This window comes from Leptonychotes weddellii, unplaced genomic scaffold, assembly GCF_054177405.1.
Source record: "Leptonychotes weddellii isolate Sample4059 unplaced genomic scaffold, ASM5417740v2 HiC_scaffold_4350, whole genome shotgun sequence".
NCBI lineage: Eukaryota > Metazoa > Chordata > Mammalia > Carnivora > Phocidae > Leptonychotes > Leptonychotes weddellii.
In genome coordinates, this window is record NW_028010225.1 from 4613 (window position 1) to 11788 (window position 7176).

General features: G+C 39.4%; 1 long non-coding RNA gene across 1 annotated transcript; it reads right to left on the reverse strand.

The window, feature by feature from the left end:
- Positions 1-514: 514 nt before the first annotated feature.
- Positions 515-6695, reverse strand: LOC145719423 (uncharacterized). The gene is made up of 2 exons (XR_014142363.1): positions 4073-6695; positions 515-3098 (listed from the first exon to the last, which is right to left on the reverse strand). It is a non-coding gene; the product is annotated as an uncharacterized LOC145719423 (long non-coding RNA).
- Positions 6696-7176: the final 481 nt, after the last annotated feature.

Sequence of the window (7176 nt, forward strand, 5' to 3'; positions counted from 1 at the left end):
ACCAGGATATGAACTATGTGTTGTATTCCTCGGCACACAACACTGGAGACAGGGAGTAGAGTTACTGCCCCTCCCACACTCCAAGAAGAGAGCCACAGACTGGTGGGGGTTCTGGGCTCCTAGGGAAGAAAGGAGAGGACTTGCTTTAAAGATCCTGCGCTAGCTAGGAGAGGCAATGAAGCTAGACAGTCCCTAAAAAAAGGGGGGGCTTGGAGCTTAGGCTTGGAGTTGTCTTGATGGAAGCAGCCAGACTGGAGACAGAGGGGCAGAAGGGGGGACACTGACCCCAGGGGCAGCAGCTGTGCTCCGTCAGAGGCCGAGGGCCTGACTCAGCCGAGGGGCCAGCGCCCATCAGCCCCTCACCCTGACGGAAGGTCCTGCCAGCATGAGCTGGAGGTGTGAAGCAGATATCATGCTGTTAGACAAATAAAGGAAGCTGACATTCTTGCCACATGGCTTAGGAACCAGATGGCAGCCCACGGATACTGTATTCCTTCTATTTTCCACGGAGCAGGGGGAGCCCCGCTGTTCAAATACAAGGGGCCAGGAGGAGCACAAGGTAAGACCCCATGAAATCTCCTCCAGGCGGTTTTCAACAGGGCCAGAGTTTATCTAAAAAGCACTGGATTGATCTGAGCTGTAAGATCTAGAAGAACCCAGCAGGATGTGTCTAGTACTTTGAAAATCAGTGTTTAAAGAAGTAAAACACAGAAATCTAATTGGCTTCTCTCTTTGTTACAAATTAGCCTATCTAAGCCTGAGTGCACTGTGGGCCGAAAGGTGTGATGACAGCCTAGGTGGCCTTCCCATCTTAACCTTGAAAACCAAACCCAAGGGGCACCCGGGTGGCTCAGTCAGTTGAGTGTCCGACTCTTGATTTCAGTTCAGATCATGATCTCAGGGTCATGAGGTGGAGTCCCACGTTGGACTCCATGCTCAGCGGGGAGTCTGCTTGAGATTCTCTCCCTCCGCCCCTCCTGCTGTGCACTTGCTCTCTCCCTCTCTCCCTCAAATAAATAAATCTTTAAAAATAAATAAATAAATAAATAAATAAGATAAGATAAGAACAAACCCAAAAACCATTTAAGCGGATGGGAGGTTCTTTAAGTACAAAACGCAACCATTCAAAATATCAGATAGTTTCATCTCCTTTTCAAATTTCAATCCATTTTCCTATATATTCAGTCCCAAAGCTAATCATGTTACTATGTCATTTGTAATCCTACCGACAAATCATGGGGTTTCTTTCTTATATAACTGAATTAAAGTAAGTCAAAGAGCATGGATCACTTGTCAAATAGGAAAAAGTCAGAATCTATCTTTATATAGAACAAATATTATTAAAGAGTTGAAAATGACTTTGATCATTAATGTGAATAATACATTCATCTAAAATTAAAATGTCTTTTACTTAGTCATATCTTCATCAGAGCCCAGGCAAAAATAACAAAAATGATTTTTTTTCATTCCTATCAGGATTTATAGGACTATAATTTACTTTGTAAAGCGTTCTCAATTAAAAAAAAAAAATACTAACAAAGAGAACCCCGGGCCTGATGGCTTACCACCTCTCTGAACAGTAGCTGAGAAGAGGAAGCAGACCCATCTTTGTTGTAGTTATGAAAATTTACTTTCCTCTCAGTCCCCAGGAGAAAGGGATTGGGGTGTAATGTTTCTTATCTTTGTCTCTCTGTCTTACAGGAAGCAAACTGGATTTCAAAAAATATAAATCGATAATACTATAAGAAGGCACTAGGCAATTCCTGTAAAGTCTGCATTATAAAAACATGGATTTTTAAATGACAGGGTAATGAAATTGCCACTATATTTAATTTAAAATTTATTATTTCTGAATGATACAGCCTGCCATGAAACTCCATCTAACTTCTAGGTCAGGCTTAAAGACCTTGTCTTTCTTCCAAACTAAAGACTTCAAAGAGTCTTAAATTATCAGCACTTTGGGATAGCAATCTTTAAATATGAGGAATTTATTGCCCTGGCTCCTCCAGATTTAAATTCCTTATAATACAGACCAATTGATGCCCATGCCCACCCCAACATGCCCATAGCACATTTCCCCAGGGCCCTTCCTAACCACATTCCATCTGCTGGGAATGAGAGTCCAACTATCTTAACAGATGTCTACACCCTCTCCTGGAATCAATAAATAGGTAAAAAGAATCATAAATAGGTAAAAATGCAAACCATCATGGTTCAGTAAGCAGTCTTTGTTACAAATGGCCCAACGCATTACGATCACTGAAACTCTAGGGGAGGCTCAGCCCGATGCCCGCAACCCCACCCGCTCAGCTCCCTGTGCACCACCGTCTCCCCTTACCTGGCTTCCCAGTTACATTTTCAGAATTCCTTCAATAAGTGGCCCATCTGATCTCCCATTCTCTCAGCTTGGCCATTGTAGAACTACAGTCTCCCCTGCCCTCCCATATTCCCCCTGCCCTTTATTCTGGGGCCCCTGAATTGGGACCCCTTTAGAATTAGATCACAGGCCTTGGAGCAGCTGATATTCCCATGATTGGATCTGAATTGAGTGTGGGTTTACCTCCCCGAGGCCTCTGCTCTATCCCCAGCTCCTGCTGGCTTCCCACAAAATGTCCCACTCCATTACCTCTGTGTCCCCAGTAAGCAGTGCTCTTGGTGGGCATTTGCTGGGAATCATCATTACTCATGACCAAGGGATAAGGTCCCTTGTTTTATGAAGAACTTGAACCTAACCTAACCCTAACAACACAATTACAAATTATTAAATCCTTGTCTAGCCTGTCCCTCCAGGCCTGGATTCAGGGTTCTCTGGCTTCCTTTTAGTCCTCAACCTGCCTTGACCACAGTAGTGAACACTTCCCCCTGCTTCGTCCCTGGCTGAACCCTCAGCTCCTGGCTTCCATGCTCACTTCAGTGTGCACAGGAAGATTCCTGGCACCTGGAGGTGCTTTAATGCTTCTCGACCTGAATCCAGTGAAACTATGGTACAAAAAGCAAACACTCACATTCTTCTCTTGAGATTCGGCGAGATTGCCCGCATCTTCATTGTCCTCTTTTTGTGCCTCATTTTCTCCACTCTCTTCAGTCTTCTCTGTTCCCTGGTCATAAAGGAAACCCACAGTATCATTAACATTAGATAAGCTTTCAAGGAAAAACCAAACCACACATGCTATGGTTTTTTTATTTGGATACACAATATATAAAAAAAGCAATCATAGATTTCCTATTTATTAGGTCACTTCGCTACTAGTGTATAGAATCACCAACCCCCTATATTGCTCATTGGACCTGCTGTTGTAAGTCAATAGATCTGAGTCATGTATGTGCATGGTAGAGAAATAAATGCACTAATAAGGAGCTATAATTCACCCATTGAAGGCTTATGAAGAGAACTCTAAAGGATTTGATATTTAGGCAGTGTTTGTTTTCTGTTGCTTGAGTGGAGGTAGGCTTTATAATTTTAGAGAGTAAGAAAAGATAATAGAGGATAGATAGATAGTGAAGAAATAGATGGATAGATGGATGGATGATGGATGGATGGATGGATGATGGATGGATAATAGATGAATGATGGATGGATGATGGATGGACGGATGGATGATGGATGGATGGTGGATGGTGGATGATGATAGATACAAAGATACATAGAGAATAAACAGATGGAATGATGATGGGTGGGTGGATGGATGACAGATGATAGATGATAGATAGATAGATAGATAGATAGATAGATAGATAGATAGACAGATATTCTATCTATGTAAAGTAGAATGACAGAAAAATGAGAACCAGGGCACCTGGGTGGCTCAGTTGGTTAAGCGACTGCCTTCGGCTCAGGTCATGATCCTGGAGTCCCTGGATCGAGTCCTGCATCGGGCTCCCTGCTCAGCAGGGAATCTGCTTCTCCCTCTGACCCTCCCGACCCTCCCCCCTCTCATGCTCTCTGTCTCTCTCTCTCAAATAAATAAATAAAATCTTTAAAAAAAAAAAAAAGAAAAAGAAAAATGAGAACCAAGTAGACATTCTGAGGAAGCTAGTCTGGGGGAAGATGGTTCAAGATACTAACTCTTACCTCTGTGCTGCCCTGTACCTCTCCCACTACATCGCCATTGGGAAGGGAAGATGCTTCCTCAGATGATTTTGTCACCTGCATCATATAAATTGAGAATGTTTGAGAATTTTCTTAAGGATAATAGCTTGCATTTCAACATCTTTCAACTATTCAAATTATGTTTGTCTTCATCCCTCATTTTATCTCTACAACAACACTGTAGCCTGACCAGTAGGGTGGTTACAACCACTCACACATGAGAGATGAGAAGATCAAGGCAGAAAGTGTCACATTGCAAGTTAGGGGTGGGATTAGGTCTACACCTCCTACTTCATGCTCTTTGGACTTATCCACAGTTGCCAACCTTCTAAAATATTAAGCTATTTTTCTCATCATAAGAAAAAATTTTGTAACAGTGTGAGGTGATGGATGTCCACTTATTATAGTAATCATTTCACAATATATACATACATCAGATCCTTACGATGTACATCTGAAACTAATACAATGTTACATGTAAATTATATCTCAATAAAATTAGGGGGAGATCAATTACTTTTATTACAAAGGCAGTTAAACCATAGACACACCATCTAGTGCCCTGCTCCTATGATAACCAATATTAAAATTTTGATATGTACCTAAATCTATCCTAATACATACATACAGGCTGGTTTGGTGGTTTTTTTGTTTTTTTTTGTTTTTGGTTGGTTGCTATTTTTGTTTTATTTTTGTGTTTTTTTAAATAAACATGGGAACACAGGGCACAACTTGATTTTTTAGCTTAATGTATCATGGACATTTGCCCAAGTTAATTCAGATGTTTCTAACCTAATTTTTTTAAATACCTGCTGAATATTAAATATATAATTTAATCAAATATTTCCCAGCTGATGGTTTTTCAGAATTTATATGTTTGTACTTCTATAAACAACACTATATTAACCTGAATAAAATGATGGGTTTTTTATTAGATTTCTTGCCAAAAAAATAAACTGTAGTAATTCATATTCCATAGTAAATAAATGAATGTCCTCTTTTCCTTTATATAACCTCATGACCAATAAAGATGATTGCTCTTTTTTATCTCTGCCAACGTGTTGGGGAGAATATGTAATTTTGTTTTTCTTTTCATTTTCCTAATTACTAGAAGAGAAAAGCATATTTTCCATGAGTTTTAGCCACTTATGTTCCTGTCCACATACTTGCCTTCATATGTTTTGCCCCTTTTTCCTTGAGTTGTTTGTCTTTTATTGTCAATTTTTAGAGGTTATTTATATAATAGAAATATTGGCTATTTGTCAGGTTACAACTTTTATTTTTAGTCTATAAATTATTATAAATTTTGTTTTTCAGTTTTTAGCATTTTATAAAAATAAATTTATCTAATTTTTCTTCTCTGAAATTCAGTGCTGTTAATTTATATTAGTTATGAACATCCAGAGCCTTAATCCCTCTAGGGCTCTGTTTTCATCCAGATAAACAGCAAAGTATGTCTGTACTATTTATATACCATCATTTTCCCATTTAATTAAGACATTTTTGTCATTTATTAAGTTTTATGTATATATTTGGATCTGTTAATACACTATTTTATATATGAATATATAGACATATCCATGAATATATTTATCAGTTCCCATGCCAACATACTGCTTTTACCAGTGTAGCTTTTAATATGAATTTTAATATTCAGAAAGGCAAGTTGCTACACAAAGTCTTTTTTAAAATTTTCTTGGCTCGGGGTGCCTGAATGGCTCAGTGGTTAAGCGTCTGCCTTCAGCTCAGGTCATGATCCCAGGGTCCTGGGATCGAGCCCCGCATCGGGCTCCCTGCTCCGCCGGAAGCCTGCTTCTCCCTCTCCCACTCCCCCTGCTGGTGTTCCCTCTCTCGCTGTCTCTCTGTCAAATAAATAAACAAAATCTTTTTAAAAAAATAAAAAATAAAATTTTCTTGGCTCTCCTCAGACATTTATTATTCCAATAAATTTTAAGGTCATTTTTCCTAGTGTCAAATTTTTAAAAATAAGCTTTTGGTTAAAGTAACATTAAATAGGGGCGCCTGGGTGGCACAGTTGGTTAAGCATCTGACTCTTGGTTTTGGCTCAAATCATGATCTCAGGATTGTGAGATCAAGCCCTGTATGGGGCTCCATGCTCAGGATGGAGGCTGCTTGAGATTCTCTCTCCCTCTCTCTCTGCCCCTCCCACTTGTGCTTTCTTTCTCTCTAAAATAAATAAATAAATCTTTAAAAAATAAAATAGCATTAAACATATTTATTAGTTTAGAAAATTTTCACTTCTTATTGTGAAGTCATCCTATCCAGACACATTGTAGGTCTCTCTATTGCTTTAGTATTTGTGGGAGTCCTTCAGAATACAATTATGTTCTTTATAATATGAAGATCTATATGCTTCTTGATAAATTTATTCCTCAATACTTTATGGATTTTTATCACCCTTGTGAATGAGATTTGATTTTTACATTTTAACTTCCTATCCATTATTGTTGATACAAAAGCTACTAATTTTTATGTTTTTCTTTTATCCAGAAATGTCATAAACTCTTTATTTTTTTTATTATGTTATATTAATCACCAGACATTACATCATTAGTTTTTGATGTAGTGTTCCATGATTCATTGTTTGCATGTAACACCCAGTGCTCCATTCAGTATGTGCCCTCTTTAATACCCATCTCCAGGCTAACCCATCCCCCCAACCCCCTCCCCTCTAGAACCCTCAGTTTGTTTCTCAGAGTCCATAACCTCTCCTGGTTCATCTCCCCCTCCGATTTCCCCACCTTCATTTTTCCCTTCCTGCTATCTCCTCTTTTTTTTTAACATATAATGTATTATTTGTTTCAGAGGTACAGGTCTGTGATTCAACAGTCTTGCACAATTCACAGTGCTCACCATAGCTCATACCCTCCCCAATGTCTATCACCCAGCCACCCCATCCCTCCCACCCCTCACCACTCCAGCAACCCTCAGTTTGTTTCCTGAGATTAAGAATTCCTCATATCAGTGAGGTCATATGATACATGTCTTTCTCTGGTTGACTTATTTTGCTCAGCATAATACCCTCCAGTTCCATCCACGTGGGTGCAAATGGTAAGATTTCATTC